The sequence below is a fragment of the Octopus sinensis genome, linkage group LG8 (assembly GCF_006345805.1).
Source record: "Octopus sinensis linkage group LG8, ASM634580v1, whole genome shotgun sequence".
Classification (NCBI taxonomy): domain Eukaryota; kingdom Metazoa; phylum Mollusca; class Cephalopoda; order Octopoda; family Octopodidae; genus Octopus; species Octopus sinensis.
The window spans coordinates 74,362,410-74,381,748 of NC_043004.1; the positions used below are offsets into that span (position 1 = coordinate 74,362,410).

General features: G+C 34.6%; 1 long non-coding RNA gene across 1 annotated transcript in view; it reads left to right on the forward strand.

Moving 5' to 3' along the window:
- The window catches only part of LOC118764587, a 130,511-nt gene extending 111,558 nt beyond the window's left edge, over nt 1–18,953 (forward strand). Inside the window, exons 2-3 of the long non-coding RNA XR_005000403.1 lie at nt 14,260–14,424; nt 18,582–18,953. This is a non-coding gene — a long non-coding RNA (uncharacterized LOC118764587). The remainder of the gene's footprint in view (nt 1–14,259; nt 14,425–18,581) is intronic.
- The last annotated feature ends 386 nt before the right edge of the window (nt 18,954–19,339 follow it).

The window sequence follows — 19,339 nt, forward strand, 5'->3', positions numbered from 1 at the left end:
AATTGCAAATCTATCCATATCACGTGATTTCATGCTTTATGATAATAACTATCATTTAGTACTCGTCAGTGCAATAACACCGTATAGAAGGCCAGAATTATCCATCTCACCATGTGTGTATAATAACCGTTTGAATGCCGTGGCAACTTCAAAATCGATCGGGAAGAATAACAATTATAAAATACATGAAGATCTTATTATTAATAAATAAATAAATAATAATAGTGATATGTGGCAACATGCATACATCCATATAGGAAAAAATTTTAATTTAAAAAATCAGGGTACAAAAATAGTACGTGCATGCTAGAAATAAGAGTCAAAGCAAGTCAAAACTACTTTATGCCTTATATGTATATGTATATATATATATATATATATATATATATATATATATATATATATATATATATATATATATATATATATATATATATATATAATATGTGGTCGAGTAGTATACGGTTGGTTATAAACGATCAGAAAGTTACCAGATTGGTTTCACGCCTGCAATTACACTTGGTACTCTGTCATAGTAGTGCGTTCTGGATATGAAATTAAACTTCATCATGTTGTGAAGATCAAGTTCGGTAGTTCTGGCAGAGTGGGGAGCATGAAATCAACCCTTAAGTATCATTACTCCCAGGTTCATTCTGACCCGGTATGATAATATCTGTCGGGGTCATATCTAAATGTTATATTTACCTGGGACGGAAGAGCCTACCGTGGAGAAGGCAGCTTTTCTAGAAGATACTCTGACATAACACTTGTAGACAGTTAGTTCCAGTCATGTTTTAATGCTTGTCACTGGAACCTACTATGGTAACCGGGACAACACAAAGAGGTACTGAAAAGTTCCTGGCTTTTGGTAAAAGAAAATACAGTAGGATCAGTTAATTCTGATTTTATTCAATACCTTCCGCTCTCAGATTCACACTTTCGTTGCAGCAGTCCTTAAGTTTTTCTAAGTCCTGTAAAAGAACTGGGAAGGTTGGGATTGCAACCAGGTCTTTCGCGATACACTTAAAACCAGGAACTTTTCACCATCTCCTCACTGCAAAAGTGTTGTATAAGTTTTTCTTAAGGTTAGGGTTAGGGGTATCTCACTATCATTGGCGATAGACATCCACGCACTTGCAATGATGAAAGTAAATCAGAACAACCAGGCCGAGTGTGAGACGATTATCATCAACAAGATGAAGCAATCCAAAATGAAGCTTCAAAGATTACACGAATCACATACGATATTGAAGTTGCATTTGAGATTACAATTCCAACGGAAACTTAGATTATGCTGAGATGTTTAGGCCCATCTATATGAATTTTGGCTTAACATACACATCTTCGGATGTTTTGTGTACCCACTTCGTCTCAACAAATAATCCTCAAACAATGTTTGTCAAACGTTTCGTTACTTTTCTCTCGAATTTTCTCTCTTTCCCTCTTCTTCTTCACATCTCACAAGCTCTGCTACCACGATTCTTTTACACTTATCCTTCACTCATTCATTCTCTAGTTTTCATCGCAATTGAATAGTTTTCTAATGAAATACAACACACAGTGCGTATCAACACACATACTGAGCACTTGTGAGTACATTTAAGATGACAGTCTAACATGTATAGGCACAGATACAAAGAGAGATGCTGAGTGAGTGAGAAGAAAATGTATTTTATAAGTAATAATTTTCCTGTTTACATAGAGCTCGTGTAGGAGCATGGCATGTTGGTTGGTATGTTAATCTAAACATTATAAGATCGTCATTTCGATCCCTGGACTGTTGTTTTGCTGAGTCTTTTATTACATATTTTTCATCTTGCGTTGGTGGAATGACCTCTCACACCCCATCTACCAGTTCGTCGCTGTTCCTCTGGATAATGTGTGGTAAGGCCAAGAGATTGTCTGTGTTTCTTGCTGACTATAGAGATGTCTAAATCTAGTAGCAAAATCATCTTACATGTTCCCATGTCACACTCTCCTACGCGTGGCATATACTCTCCCTCCTCATTTATCCTGTTAAATTGATTATGGAAATTTATTACAATCAGGTTAATCATATAAGTAATGTTAATTAAATGTTAATTAAATGTTTAGTATTTTAATCATGTTTCTAATTATATGTTGAAGGACTATGCACAGTTCTGATTTATGATTTAGAACAAGATTTTCCAGCTGCACTAGTTCTTATCCGCTCTAACAATTGAACAAAAAAAACCCAAATGCAACAGAATAATTGTGATATGTAAATTTAGCATGTTGCTTACAATACTTCGTAGATAACTCTGGTGTTTTAATTTCGAACAATACATTACTGGTTGTTAATGCATGTGTTATTTGCAGTGTCCTTGAAGTGGCCAATTTTATGATACGGTTTCAAATGAGGTTAAATTGTACGTGGACAGGTTTTAATTTTCAAAAATATCTTATGGCTTACTCCAAAGATATTCTATTTAAACAATAGAATATTGGAATTTTTTTAATCAGATACATTTATTAAATGGAATCACTAACAACTCAAAGAAATGAAATAGACAACATTATAAATGACGTTGAATAGTCGGTAATAATTACGTATATCTATAAAACAGTCCTTGGACGAAAATTGTATGCACATTTTGCTTTGACGGTAGTAGCTGTTGTAACTACATCACGGAGGCCAATAAGGGATCAATGTTAAACGATTTTTTCTTTGGTTTCGTACCAAAAAGAAAAAAATTTTAAACCTCCAGCGCAAACTTCAAACAACTCGTCGACACTTTTATATACTGCTTTTGCATATGCAATATAACGAAGCAGGGGGAGAAAGTATATACACAACGCACTACTATTACACGAGACTCAAAGCTCTATACCGAAAGCTCTCAGTGAACGGTTACCAACACGAACTTCTGACCACTCGACAGTTGTCTGTTTAACATTAATGTCCAGTCCACTTTTAATCACACTGGGGTGGTCGCAATCATTCGAGAACAAAAATGATCTAGTATAAATACATAAATGTGTTTGTGCTTGCGCTTGCGTGCGAGTGTGGTAAGGAGAAAACTTACTCAGCTTACATAAAGCCAAAATATTAGAGGAGAGAAAGTGATGCAAATTTTTGATAAACTGCATCTGCTAACATTATGAAGTAACTCCGAGCCCTTGGAAGCAATATTATCGATAATGGCCGAAATTGCGCTTGACACACTGGCGATAACTGAAGAGGAGTCGGTTACCTCCTCTGTTTCCTGTTTATCTGTGTATCTAGTATACGTTCGTATGTTAATTTATTACAATTTTTTTCATTATACACACACACGCACTTCTGTATACATCATAACATTTCTGTTATGATTCCTGATGGAATTCATTTGACTCATCTTGTTCTACAATGAACAGGGCTTACCTCTCTTGCGACTGTTTTTCAAAGTAAAACGTGTATATACTCCAATGTTTGTTTTCTTGGAGTCAGAAATAGAAGTCAATAATTCTCTTACATTCTTATGCCATCTAAAGGCTACAATAGGCGGCTGAGGAAATATCTGCTTGAAACGAGATTTTTTTGCCACATGCTGGTAACTTTCATGCAACACTTTTGCACAATAACTCTGTCACCATTCAGCCTCCAGAAAACTTGACTTTTGTGTACAAAAATTCAACGCTAGTTTTTGAAAAACTAGATGTAAATTTTAAGTTGGACTTAAAGCCACAATTTCTAGCATAACAGTCACAGAAATGCAAGAAGTCCATTAAACTATCCTGTGATCCTTCCCAGACAAAACATACGTTGTCAATGAACCGTAACCAGAGTATTGGTTCATGACCATGAAGGTATTTGAATGTCTTCAGTAACTGTGTCTCGAATTTCGTCATGAAGACATTAACGAAATTAAATGCCATGGGGTACCCTTGGCGCAACCCTTCGTGTGTTGGTAAACGCTTTGTCTAAACTTCATTGTGTTACTTTCTAACACAAGCCTCAATAATCTACATAGAAAATTTGAGGGAATAATTTTGTTTGACCGCTTTCGAAGGCATCCATGCATGCTTCTGCCCCTTCATTGTGGTCAATATTGGGATATAAGGAAGAAACATCCATGTTTCTCGAAACGGCCTCGGTGCTTAAAAAAGGAAGAAACATCTATGTTTCTCGACAGGACCTCGGTGCTTAAAAAAGTGTGATTGTTCTTAACTTACCATCGAAAATCACATTTAAGTATATATTAGGACGAATTGACCTGGGGATGAATTCATCAATGACGAATTGACCGAGGACAAATTAAGCAGAGACGAAATAATTGGGAGCGAATTGTCCTAGCACCCTTCAAAATATGCGTTTAGAAAATATAATTATATTGAATTAATTATTTGGAAGAAGGCAGTCTGGGTCAAATGCTTCTGTTGGCTGTCTCCACACGTATACTTAGCCGGTGGTCAGACATAAGGTAAAGGATGACTCGTCCGAGAAAGTAATTCTTCCACTGCTCTAGGGACCAAACGCTTTGCAACGTTTGTTTTTGAAAACAATGGTTTTCTGATTGCAGCCCGCACGTGAAACCCGGCGTTGCGCAGCTCCCGGAGAACAGTTTTTGTGGAAACTGGGTTCTCGAGGTAGTCCTTAAGCTCTGCAGTAATTTGGGGAGCTGTACTTTTGTGATCCTTTCAAACAATTTGCATTTTCTTCCGGAGTTTTGTTTCGACGAGGAGGTTCTTCCCTCTTTCTCAAAGGCTGTCATTACTTTCGAGACAGTACTTCTTGATACACAAAACGTTTCGGCTGTTTTCGTTACGCTAGCGCCTGCTATACGAGCATCAACAATTTGATCTCTTTGAAAGTTCGATAGATTTGTCATTTTAATGAACTTTAATTACTTTTTCCTGATGATATCTGAAAAGAAACTACAATTTTAGCAAAGCATATTAAACAACGCTAACAATAAATAAAATAATCATTAAAATAAACAAGTTTTTGACGGTTTTATAGATATTTCAGAATTATGAATCTAAGATGCTAGGTGTTTCCATTATTTTGTCCAACCCCTGAATATATACGTATAAGCATGTATAAGGTGTGTATGTATATATATGTGTGTATATGTGTATGTATATACACACATACATTTGTATAATTGTATGTATATGTATGATTACTATTATTTAGTGAATTATTTAGAATATTTATTCATAATCAATAATTTATTAAGTAATATGATGCTAAAGATTTATTACTCTAAAAGTATATTGTGAGTAAATTAATCTTATAACAACCGTTATTTAATTTCCATCACAATATATTATAATTCTATATTAGCTATAATTATAATTATAAATTTATTCTATATTTTACTTTTATTTTATGGATGCATTATTGATCTGAATATATATCCAAGTATATATGTACATATATATGTATCAGAATATACGCATGTATCGGAGCAGCTACAGAAACAACCAAGTTGAGAAGCGTCAGCGGCGAAAGAAAAACAACAGAAATGCCGAGCGCCGAGTTACCCTCTTGGTATGCAAGTAATGTGAAAGAAGATGCAAGAAGGGGAGCCCCTGATATGTTCGATTAAGTGACCTCTAAGCTAAATTGACCGTCTGCATAGACGAAAAGGGCCAATTATTATTGCATGTATGTATGTATGTATGTATGTATGTATGTATGTATGTGTGTGTGTGTGTGTTGTGTGTGTGTGTGTGTGGTGTGTGTGTGTGTGTGTGTTGTGTGTGTGTGTATTTAAGTGTGGGACTTCAAATAATATGGCTTCTTCCCTTAGTTTTCTAGGGATTCTTTTGTAGTCCATGTTGATTTGTTTTGCAAATACATAAATATATATATGCTTATACATTCGTGTTCTTCTTATTTCTCTCTATATATCCTTATATATTATTTTACTGTTTACCCGTAGATGAATAGAGTATTATTATTATAATAACCCGTATTTTTTAATAAAATGAAAGAATGGAAGGGATAATTATCATTTCCCTATAGTATTTTAAATATTAAAAAAAAATATTTTAAAAATATTGTTCCTTGTATTTTAAAATTCTAATGCGTTAAGATATATTTAGATTAAAATACTTAATAGTATACAAGTATATTTTATGACCGTTATATTTTTATTTTCATATTTTATTTATTATCTTCTTTATGCTTGCTTTTGTTTTTATTTATTGACGTTCACATTAGATAACATAAATATATTTAAATTCAGTCTTTTCTTGGCTCTGTGAATCCTTATATATCAAAAATTACACTGAAGAGATTATTTTAATTTTATTATGGGTAAGTATCGAAACAATTGTATATCTCTATTTTCTATTCCTTTTTATAAATTTAATATATACCCATGTGATTTGTAAGGATTTAATCTATAAGTATTCGGTATTTAACATGGAGTCAGTGAAAGATTGGGTGTTTACAGCCTTATTTTCCTCCTACACACACACACACAACACACACACACACATATATATATATATATTATATATATATATATATATTATATATATATATATATATATGCATACATACACACAAACATGTATATATATATATAAGCATATAAGTATATATAAACATATATATATGTACATATATAAAAATATATATAGGTACATATATGTGCCTATATATATATATATATATTAATATATATATATATATATATATATATATATATATATATATATATTATATATATATATATATATATATATATATATATATTATATATACACATACTTACATACATACGAGTAAATGTATATATCCGAAATTGCGAGGATGATCCGGTTCTTGACTGAAGATAAAAGGCTTCAAATGACCTGTCCTTGTTTTTTTGTATCGTCTATATGAATGTTTTGTTGTCCCTTTTTTATCATCTAGTTGTCCGGATGTTTTGCGTCCTTGTCCCATTTTGTATTTCATATATATATATATATACATAGCGGCATACGTACACTTTGTTCTCTTATATGTCAGTACATACGTGCATGCATACATACATACATACATACATACACACACACACACATTCATGGACAGAAAGATTGATGAATAAAATATGGAAAGGACATAAATGTATGTTAAAGTATATACACAAGCATACATCTGTGTATACATATATTCATGCACAAATGCATTCATATATACACGTACACGTGCATACGAATATACATACGAACATAGATGCGTACATACATAACTAAATACATACATACACATACAAGCGTTATGTGTGTGTGTGTGTGTGTGTATGCGCGTGTGTTTTTTACATGTTAACACAAAACGCTGTTAAATATTCATGATGTCTTTATTTTCAGTATTGATTCGTTTCACACAAATCCATATGCACATTGCTAAGTTTCAATTCAAAACCAGTTAAGTAACATGGGACTTTGATGTTGAATTGTTTTCCTAAGTTATGATGCATAAATTAGTATTTCTTCGCTTTAGTGTGAGAATATTGCCATAAAGTTGCAGTTTTTGTTACAAGGTCCACTATACCTTTTTATTCTTCGGCTTCGAAAAAGTATCATTATCAATTTCTCCTGGGCTCGTAAACACATAGAAGGGGAAATTCTTTGTTTCTAGTTCCTATTGGCTCCGCTTTTTTTTGTTGTTCCTCATTTTCTTTTTCAATCCATTGATGTCTCCTTGAAAGCTGATTTAGAATGGTGTTGTTTTGGTACCCGGAATAGGTGGTTTGCTAGTTTTATCTTCCTTCTGTAACACTTTTCCTGTCTTCAATAGATAAATGGTCCTTCCCATGCATCTTTGATGGAATACATTTAGTGTTTTGTTTTTATGGTGCTCTTCCTTGTCTAAATGGCATAAAAAGCTGTTGGGAGAACCGTTTTATTATAAATTTGCATCTTTGCGTGTTTAGCCGATGGTGGTAAATGACCAGATATTGTTGATTCTCTTGGATACGGTTGCCCCTTGGCCAGTTCCATTGGTACCATCGGTCTCAATAATGCTTTGGTAACAGATCATGCTATTCGGATATATGAATCTCTCTTTTATATCTCTTATAATTCGATATTTTATAATTGATTTTTATGATTGTTGTTGTTCAACGGTCATCAAATTTAAAGTTTCATTATTTCGCTCTTCTCCATATTAACTCTCAGACTGATATTTCCAGCTTTGTTCCATGGTACTGAATTTCAAATGGGTGATCGACATATCAAAGGAAAATGATGACATAATTTAATCAACAGTACCAACATTTATCCTTGTCTACGCTGAAATCATTACGACTGTTATGCGCATGCAGGAGGCATGTAATATAGAGTAATTTTGCCCGAAATCTCTCTGTATCTCTCTCTCTCTCTCTCTCTCTCAGAAAAATAATTATAGCGTTTACAATTGACATGTCAGATCTTATTAACTATGTTTAAAAGGAATGGTATTTCCACTTAAAAGAACGACAATAGAATATATATATATGCATTATTTGCCAAACAATTACTAATATTGTAATACTAATTCCCATTGTCACTATTTTCTTTTTCTCCAAAACTTATTCTGTCGGTATCTTTTGCCGAACCGCTAAGTTACGGCGGCGTAAACACACCAGCATCGATTGTCAAGCGATGATAGGGAGACAAACTCAGACGCACACATGCATATATATATTTATATATATAAATAAATGAAAGAATGGAGTCGAACGACGATTTAACAAAATTCCTTTATTCTCGACATATGTTTCGAAGACTGCATATTCTCAATTCCGAAGGAATAAAGGGTGCATTATGCCGCCTTCTCATCAGGAAAAACAAGGAACTTATGTCAGCATCATGATGAACAAAAACTTTTAGATGAATGCCCACACGGAGTCCATGGTGATAATGAGTGTTTCTTTAAAATATTCCGTTATAAGCAGTGACGTCAAAATTGGTTGGATGGAGAAGATTCTAAAGAGTTCAAAAGTTCAAAAATGGTTGGAATGGGAAAGTTCTGAGAATAGGAGGGTGACAGAGTGCAAGTCGTATGAATGGTGGTGCGTTGTTGTTTGCTGTTGCTAATGAGATTGAGTGCCTATGTGTGTGTATGTATATAACTGCATTCGTGTCTATGTGTGTTCGTGATTGTGTGTGTGTGGGGGGGATAAATGTCAAATACATCTTGTGGTGAAGTGACAGTTTTGTGTCTGTGTGTTTGATTGTGCTTATGATAGAGAGAGGGAGAGAGAGAGAGGGGGAGAGGTAGAGAGACAAAGGTAGAACATACCCCAACGAGTTTGGCAGTAGCTCTCCATGTAACTGAGTATAAAAAATATTTTTCCATGGCGTTGTTGTAGAAGTGGAACCACATTATTAAATTCAAGGAGGTTAACTATATTATTCCTCATTCATATGAGTGGAAGGTGTGCTTCCTCCAGTGCATGCACCTATAGGATTTTTCTACCATTGTGTTTACTAAAGAGAATATAGTATATAGAAAAGTTCGGAATTACAGACGGCACAATATTTTCTGGGGTATGTTCAACCTTTGTCTCTCTACCTCTCCCACTCTCTCTCTCTCTCTCTCTCCCTCTCTCTATCATAAGCACAATCAAGCACACAGGCACAAAACTGTCACTTCACCACTAGATGTATTTGACATTTATCCCCCCCCCACACACACAATCACGAACACACATACACACACATAGACACGAATGCAGTTATATACATACACACACATAGGCACTCAATCTCATTAGCAAAAGCAAACAACAACGCACCACCATTCATACGACTTGCACTCTGTCACCCTCCTATTCTTAGAACTTTCCCATTCCAACCATTTTTGAACTTTTGAACTCTTTAGAATCTTCTCCATCCAACCAATTTTGACGTCACTGCTTATAACGGAATATTTTAAAGAAACACTCATTATCACTATGGACTCCGTGTGGGCATTCATCTAAAAGTTTTTGTTCATCATGATGCTGACATAAGTTCCTTGTTTTTCCTGATGAGAAGGCGGCATAATGCACCCTTTATTCCTTCGGAATTGAGAATATGCAGTCTTCGAAACATATGTCGAGAATAAAGGAATTTTGTTAAATCGTCGTTCGACTCCATTCTTTCATTTATTTATAGTAAAAAAAAAAAAAATTTCCACACGAAAGCACGTGATTTCTGCCCTTGGCATGTAGCTTCAACTGTGATTTCTGACGTAAATTTGCTACCCGGGTATCGGTTAACCGAATTATCCATACTAGGATAATTCATTCAACTACTTAAACATATATATATATATATATATATATATATAATATATATATATATATATATATATATATATATATATATATACGACGGGCTTCTTTCAGTTTACGTCTACCACATTCACTCAGAAGGCTTTGGTTGGCGCGAGGCTATAGTAGAAATACTTGCCGAAGGTGCCACGCAGTGGTACTGAACCCGGAACCATGTGGTTGATAAGCAAGCTACTTACCACACAGTCAGTCATTCTTTACCTATGAATCCATTGAATTCCTAATTTATTTTACTCGTGTGGGTCGCACATAGCCATTCGATGTATATAAAATCGTATTATATTTTTATAACTAAATATTATCTGGATATATTAGAACATTTATTAAAATATTTTGTATATTGTAGATGTATCACCAATTTCTTGCACACAAACTTTAATAAGTAAATTCTATGGAAAATGAATGCTCACTAATAAAAGGAGTCACATATATTATAAGGAAGTGTTTATTAAAAGAAGATAATACTTTAGTGCTGCTTTATGTGGAACGGACCTTGCGGTTGGTGCTGCTCTGCTAGTTTTGCAATATACGGCTTCAACGTTGTCAATGAGAATCAAAGATCACCTCTTTCTACAATTTAGAGGCGTTTATGGGCATTTTACAGTAATTTAGTGACACAAGGTAAGGTGAAGGAAAAGCAGTAAAGTACACCTTCGCTTCCTCCATACATTATGTTTCCCACCATTAAATCTTGTCTGAAATATTTCATCACTCAGCAGTTCAATGCGATTCTCCTGCAAACAGATGACTACATCAGTACATCACCAAAATTAACTTCAAAAGGAAGTGTCACCCAAAGCGTTATATTTAACTTGAGCTGGTCACTTCAAAAAGAAGTGTCACCCAAATCGAGCTTATTTATCATCATGCAAGTTTTTTTTAATGTTCTGCTTACATTACAAGTTAATCATCGTTCGGAACCTGCTCATTGATTCCAAACTAGAAAACTGTAATTATGCCCGACGTACAATATTCATTTTGTAGAGCTGTACCCTAGAAAAGCAGTAATTGCTCCTTTAGAGGATCTAAGATCAGAGTTTTCTCCTTGAAGCAGTTTAGTAAGCAAAATCTATTTCATGAAATTTATCTCATAAGTAAAATACATCACATTTAGCTGCAACAATTTGTTGGTCGAGATGGTCGTTAACCAGAAATCTTGAATAAAACATATAATGCGACGGAATCTTGGAATAGCTGTTCCATATAACAGAATTTCTTTTGTTTTTGCCAAATTTTTGAAAATTGTTTTCTATAACACATTTCAAAATAAAAGAGGAAGCTTGGCATAAAAATTAATCCATCATTTTAAACGTCTCAAGCGTACCTTCAGGAAAGCAGCAAATGCTAAAAATCTTTTCCTTCTCCGTTATTTTTGCATTGTGTAGTATATACCACATTTTGAAACATATGCAATCCGTACTTTTGGGAAGTAAAACTTCGAAACCCATTCTTTATTTTGCGTTTCACGATTAAAATCCCGAAAACAAAACCGGGAAAATTACGATTTATGCATGATGGGTATTTTTTTACAAGTGTTTCAAAATGTGGGAATGTAACATGAGGGAAAATAATAAATAAATAAAATAATTCCAGTGGTGATTGGTATTCGGAAGATCCAGTGAGAGGATTGGTGGACATTAGAAAACACGAAATACAATACTTTATTTATTTTTTTTGGAAAAAGTCACTCCGCGAATGTTTTGAAATGCGTTGTACTACAAAACATGAGAGAATTCAGATATCTCCCCCTCCTCCCACGCACATTTAACTCCAGTTTATGTAAGACAACTATTCCGAAAATCCAACAAAGTATTTAATTAAATGTCTTTAAAAATCCATAATAATAGTCTCTAAAAGTTAGATTTGAAAAATGTCGAAAACTAAAAAAAATAATTCGAGCTGATTAAATGGCGTATTGTGATTAGAACTCTACAACACAAGTAATATTATATACTTCTTAAGAAATTCCAACAATTAAAAAATTATGGCATATTGTTTTATATTTATAATGGCATTGTTATTTTGTTTTCTACTCAGGGCATAAGACCCGGAATTTTTGGGAAGGGTGCCAATCTATTAAATCGACCCCAGTGGTTCTTAACTTATTGACCCCAAATGGATAAGGGGCAAAGTCGATCTCGTCGGAATTTGGGCTCAGAACGTAAAGACAGACGAATTACCTATTTCTTTACTACCCACAAGGGGCTCAACACAGAGGAGACAAACAAGGACAGACAGACGGATTAAGTCGATTATATCGACCCAGTGCGTAATTGGTACTTATTTAATCGACTCCGAAAGGATGAAAGGCAAAGTCGACCCCGGCGGAATTTGAACTCAGAACGTAACGCCAGACGAAATACGGCTACACATTTCGCCCGGCATGCTAACGTTTCTGCCAGCTCACCGCCTTTAATGGTAGTGTTACTTTAATCAATTTATGAGTCTATAATTTCAAGCCTATATTGATTTCGAACTTTAGCACAAGGCCAGCAATTATGCAGGGGTGGCAGGGATAAGTTCGATTACATCGACCTCAGTGTTCGATTCGTGCTTATTTTATCGACACCGAAGGGACGAAAGGAAAAATCGACCTTGGAGGAACTCGAACTTAAATCGTAAAGACGGACGAAACGCTGCTAAGTATTTTACCCGAATTTCAAAATATTCTCTGGTGATTTGAAGACTGCGACTAGTTTAGAGGGCAGTGAACTCTGTTCTTTGTAATCAATGCCAAACGTTCGTGTGTTTATATGTGTGTGTAGGTTTGTGTTGTGTGTGTGTAATTGAATATTTACGACGACGTATGGGAATATATATATATATATATATATATATATATATATATATATATATATATATATATACATGTATACAGAACATATATATATATGTGTATATATATACTTTTTGTACACGGACATAGATGTATATATACTGTGATAGATTTTAAGTAACGTTCATCGTGTTATTTTCAATCTTTGTTTATAAGACAGGGCCTTGTAACAGATGCTAGAAGTGAGTTAGAACATCCTGTTGGAACATTAATCGGTTGTTTTCTAACGACGTTATTGTGCACTAATGCACGCCGTATCAGATTGAATATTCCAGTAGATAGTAAACGTTCAGTGTGTGAGTGTATGCGTATATATATTCTTTTAAATTTTGTTGTTACTGCTGTTTACAGCATCATTGTTGTTGACTTTCTTTATGCTCACTATTATTTCTTTCACTTTTCTCGGGAATTCCCTGGGGAATTTTCTGCTCAGCTTCATAGATAAATGTTTGGGGGACTTTAAATTATCTATTCTTTGTCTTTGTTTTGAAAAGAAAGTAATAAATAAATTAGGAAAGACAGGATTTCTAACAACATTTTTCAGGACGTTTTTTAAACAGGTTTCTAAACCTGGAAGAGCACCATTGGAATGTTAGAAGACTAGAAATCCACTCTGGAAACTACTGGTCTAAAGTACACTGGCTCCCCAATTTACTATATTGCACCCGTGGGTCCCTAAAAATCTAACATGTACCCCGGTTGAAACCCTTCGTCTAAGCGGTCTTTTATTTTATTATTTTCAATATTTGTTTATAGAACGGGGACTCTTAACAGATGCTAGTACATCCTATTGTAATATATTTGATAGTTTTCTAACGACGCTATTGTGCACAAATGCATGTAGTATCGTACTGAAATATTTGTTCTAGTATATAGTAAACGTTTAAAAATTTACAAACTTAAGATATTTTTCATTTTAAAGGGAGGATTTCTTCTATTGACTCCTCTGTGTAGAAAAATTACCCAAGATACAATAGTATTTCTATCAGGTGTTACAAAACGTGGTGATTTCAAACGCCACTAATCCAGTTTGCTTTAATGTAAACAATTAATGCTTCCACAAACAAAAGCATATGATTAAAAATAACTTTCAGACATTCGTATTTCGGATGATCTTTGTCAGTCTTAATTTGCATCTTTTGTTTTCTTAATTATTTTCTTGAGATATTCCCATCACACTCGTTTTGCAATTCGTTTCAATTGTTCACCAAATGTATAAATACCGACGCTAAAGCCTTCCCGGATCAGTTTTTGATCTGGCAATTGACCAAAAGACGACCATGATGCAAAGAACATTAATCATTTTCACTTTCTTGCTGTTTGTAACAGGTAATAAACACCATACAATTATTTGCATTCCATTTACAACTTCTTTTTCACATTAATTTAGTGCTATTGTGTTGTAGTCAGGACTTGGTGGATTGAGAAAATGTTCATAATACTGTGGTATTTAGTTAAAGGCTTTTTTTATGTTCCTCGTTTGATAAGGGCCAACTGATGAGTGAAAATGGGGTCGATGATATAAAATCAAGACTTATCCCTTTCCTTCACGTACGAAATCTTGTGCGTATTGTATGAAATTATCATTTTGGTTGAGTCAGTAAAAGTCTCACAATATGATTACCAACAGTCAGTCTATTAATTTGTGATCAATTCTCGCCGAAATCAACTTTGTCTTTTTATATTTATAATAGATAAAATTAATTTCAGATCAAGAACTGAGATAGATTTCGTCGAGTTTCACCTGGCACCGACACATCTGACTGTGTAATAAATTAACGCTCAGAGGCTTGGTAGAGTCAGTGAATACGATTACATGAGATATTTAGTTAATTTGATTCAGCCTTGAAAGTTTCTCTGCTCTGAAAATTAGCAAAGTTGACGCTTGGAGGCTTGATACTAGAGATGCGGAATTTTGGATGCATTCATTTCAAATCTACTTATTAGTAAACTGCATTTTTCCTTCGAGTTAACCTGACGTTTGATAATTTAAAGAAAACATCAGAAGTAACTTTTAAGCGACTTTCCTTGAAAATGGATAAGGTTTTGCATTATAATGTTATGAAGCACCTGCAGAAAAACAGCTTAGCCCCCCAAAACATTAATGCTGAATATAGGGCAGCTGAATTTATGAGGGGAAGAGAGATTCTTGAATATAACCCAAGGTATGGACAATCTGCAACTACCAAAACCAAGAAAACATTGATCGTGCTCACCACATGGTGAAGGACGACAGGCAATTGACTATAAGTCAAACAACCAATGCGATTAGCGTATCCCGTGCGAGTTGAGAACATTCTACACAATGGACTTGGCTTGCTCGTTTGTTGCCAGTCTTCTGACAACTCATCTAAAGCGAACGCAACTTATCACATCACGAGAATATCTGACATTTAGACAGATCCAGCTGGTTTCCTTAAACGTTTCCTAACATATGTTGAGAATTGGCTTCATCACTTTGAGCTAGAAACAAAGAGACAATCCGTGAAGTGGAAACACCTACCCTCACCTGCTCCAAAGAAGGCCAAGGTTGTTTCATCAGCAGAGAAAATAATGGCCTCATGTTTTTGTAGGGGTAGATAAAAAAGGTATTTCGTTTATTGATAATCTTCGAAAGGATCCCATTATCAATGCAGAGTATTACACGAAATTGCTGTTGCAGTTACGAAAAGCTACCAGGAACAAACGTCCAGGGAAACTGACGAAAGAGATGTTGTTTCATCCAGCACAGAAGTATTGCGGCTGTGAACTGTTTGATCATCTTCCAAATTCCCCTGATTTGGCCCTGTTTGACTATCAACTGTTCCCTATGGGAACTAGTGTGGAGTGGAAGCACTCCGTCGGTTACGACGACGAGGGCTTCGGTTGATCCGAATCAACGGAACAGCCTGCTCGTGAAATTAACGTGTAAGTGGCTGAGCACACTACAGACACGTGTACCCTTAACGTAGTTCTCGGGGATATTCAGCGTGACACAGAGAGTGACAAGGCCGGCCCTTTGAAATACAGGTACAACAGAAACAGGAAGTAAGAGTGAGAGAAAGTTGTGGTGAAAGAGTACAGCAGGGATCACCACCATCCCCTGCCGGAGCCTCGTGGAGCTTTTAGGTGTTTTCGCTCAATAAACACTCACAACGCCCGGTCTGGGAATCGAAACCGCGATCCTACGACCGCGAGTCCGCTGCCCTAACCACTGGGCCATTGCGCCTCCACTACTGGGAACTAGTACTGCAGTGATGTTGACGCCTTGTCTCTTGTCGCTACTAGTTACTTTTGAAATCTTCTTTGAATTACTTGGAATGAAACAATGCAATTATTAATAAGTGGGGTTAAAATTAATGCAGGCAACACTTCACTGCTCTAGTATCACTCCTTCATCGTTTGCCTATGAACTTTTCAGCCCACCCTCGTCGCAAATTTGTTCTAAATGACCATTCTCCGTTGAAAACTGTATTTTTCCAATTATAGAAACGTACGAATATCCTATACGTATATATATATATATATATATATATATACAGAGAGAGAGAGAGAGAGAGAGGAGAGAGAGAGAGAGAGAGAGAGAGAGAGAGAAAGGGTAAAGTCACATTTCGGTCTTGAATGAACGTGGAATTGCATATATGTATATGTATTTACATGTATTTATGCATTATATATACATGCGCGTGTCTCTTTCTATGCGTGCTTTTGTCTACACTTCCTCTCTCTACACTTCTGAGTTACTAATATTTCCAACAGCTTCCGTATATATGTTACGGCTCCCTATAAAACAACTTATATTCGCAGGTAATTTCGAATAAGGGAGCTTACCTGATTCTCTTGTAGAAAGTCATTAAGTTTTTTTGTCAACATTTTTAATCCTTATTTTCGCCTTCATTAAGCAAAATATATATTTCACAAATTCAGCTATTTTGTAAGGCATTCAGCTTATTTCTATTACAAATCTATGGATAATCCTCTACCCAATCAATACGTGAGTTATTTAGTTAGGATAAAGAGAATACAGTTTAGTCATTTTTTTTTTTTTGTGTCATACATTGAAATATCAAAATATTTGAGTTCGAATTATGTCAACTCTATGACACATTTTAACTTTTATGATAAAGTTGAAAAGCCGAACAAGTTTTGACAATGGTTGTGTCCCTGCTACAGTTAAATAGTTTTTTTATAAATACGGCTGGTGACATATTTGGTGTATACATTTTTGTCACATCTATATCCACATCTATATTATTTCAGAAGACTAGCCGGAGTCGACTTAGCGTTTCATCCTTTCGGAGTCGATAAATCAAGTACCAGTTACGCACTAGGGTCAATGTAATCTAATTAATCCCTTCTCCCAGAGATTATGTTTTCTTTTCCGTTCATGCAAACTATTAAATTCGACTGAATACGCTTATATTCATACACGCATACATACACACATACACACGCACACGCACGCACACATACACGTGCACACAAATACACACAGACAAATATATATATATGTGTGTGTGTGTGTGTCTGTATATATATATATATATATATATATATATATATATATATATACATAAATATATATAATACATATATATGTATATGTATATATATATATATATATGCATATCTATTATATAAAATCCGTTCTGTCTGTCTGTCTGTGTGTCTTCTAGGATCTCGGGCGTCCTCCATCCGATTCCGCTCAAATTTGATATGTAGATACCGAGGGTATTAGGGCATGTATAAGTCTTGAAAATTTTACAAAAATCAATTCCAGGTGAGAATGCGATCGATAAAGCCATGAGAACGTGCATTTGTACGCGCAAGTACATCAGCTGTTGCGATCGATACTACGCGTACGCGAGAAAAATCCACGTGCAGTTTGCGCAAAAAAAAGACCGGCTGGCTTGAAATAATGCCACAAAATGGGACGGTCAGACAAGTTGTTTTGAGAAAATTTGGTTTAAATGTTTGACAACTCAGCACCGTCCATTGGACGTGGGGCGTTTTGCTCGTACATACATATGTATGAATGTGTGTACATAAGGCTTGATGGATGTATATACATATGTAGATACAGGTTTGAGAGAAAACAAATTTACTTTCTATACGCACAATATATGAAAGTAGATTTCAAATTTAATTTTTTTATAAAAGGATGGGAATTAATAGAGATCTTACGTATGGATATTTGGTCAAGCGACTTTTTCTTGTTTCCCAATTTTTCAACATATGTGTTATAAGGTTTACCTAATAACATGTTCGAATGAATTGCTGAAGATTGCAAACAATGCTTACATTTAACCTGCATACATTTTTGGACGTTCAGTTGTGTGTGAATTAACTTTTCTAAGAGAATTTTTCGTATGATTTAAATATATATTATATAGGTTTTTAATGTGATAAATAATTTCTAATTGAATGGCTTTTATTTTCTGAATGTGTTCGTATTTGTGTATAATAGACATACCTGTACTCATTTCGATTATTTTCTTCTATTACAGCAGTACAGTCTTACTATCCATGGTACAGGTGTTATAATGAACACTATAATCCATATACGCATTACTGTTGTAACAATGCAGTTCACCCGAAAACGAATAGTTTAAATGCCTGTTGTAATGGTATTACACCATACAACGCTCGGTATGATGGATGTTGTGCAGGAACACTAATCCCTTGGTGGAAAAATACGTGTTGTGTTCGCCACCCGTGGTGGAATTTCGAATACTTAATGTGCTGAGATAAATCCAAACTACATATTAGTTCATTCTGATTCTGTAATTGTCCAAGAATGTAATGCAACAAATAGCTCGATCCTGTCTCGGTAATTCAATCACGTATATAGTTACCTTCATTATATAGATTAGTAATTTTATCATGTAATAAATAGTGCTGTTATTAACGTTGTGTACCGTTGACGCCGTCTTTGAAAGCCTTATTAATGTATTAATTACATAAAATGTTATTAAAGACTTCCTTTTCTTCATGTAAATTTTTAGTTCCTTTCGTAAGACATAAATTTGTTTAAATTTTGAAAGTGACATTGTACAGAAAATTGAATAAACTAATATCATGGCAGAAATAAAATTTTGTGTGTTCTTCTCTTTCTCTTTTTTCTGATATAAGACAAATTCTAATTGAATACAAGGGTTGATAATTTATTTGTATTGCAATCGAAAAATACTTTCACATCACCTTATCCTTGAAAGTCTTGTTTCACATTCCTAAATTCAATAAAACTTTGATATATTTGCAAAGT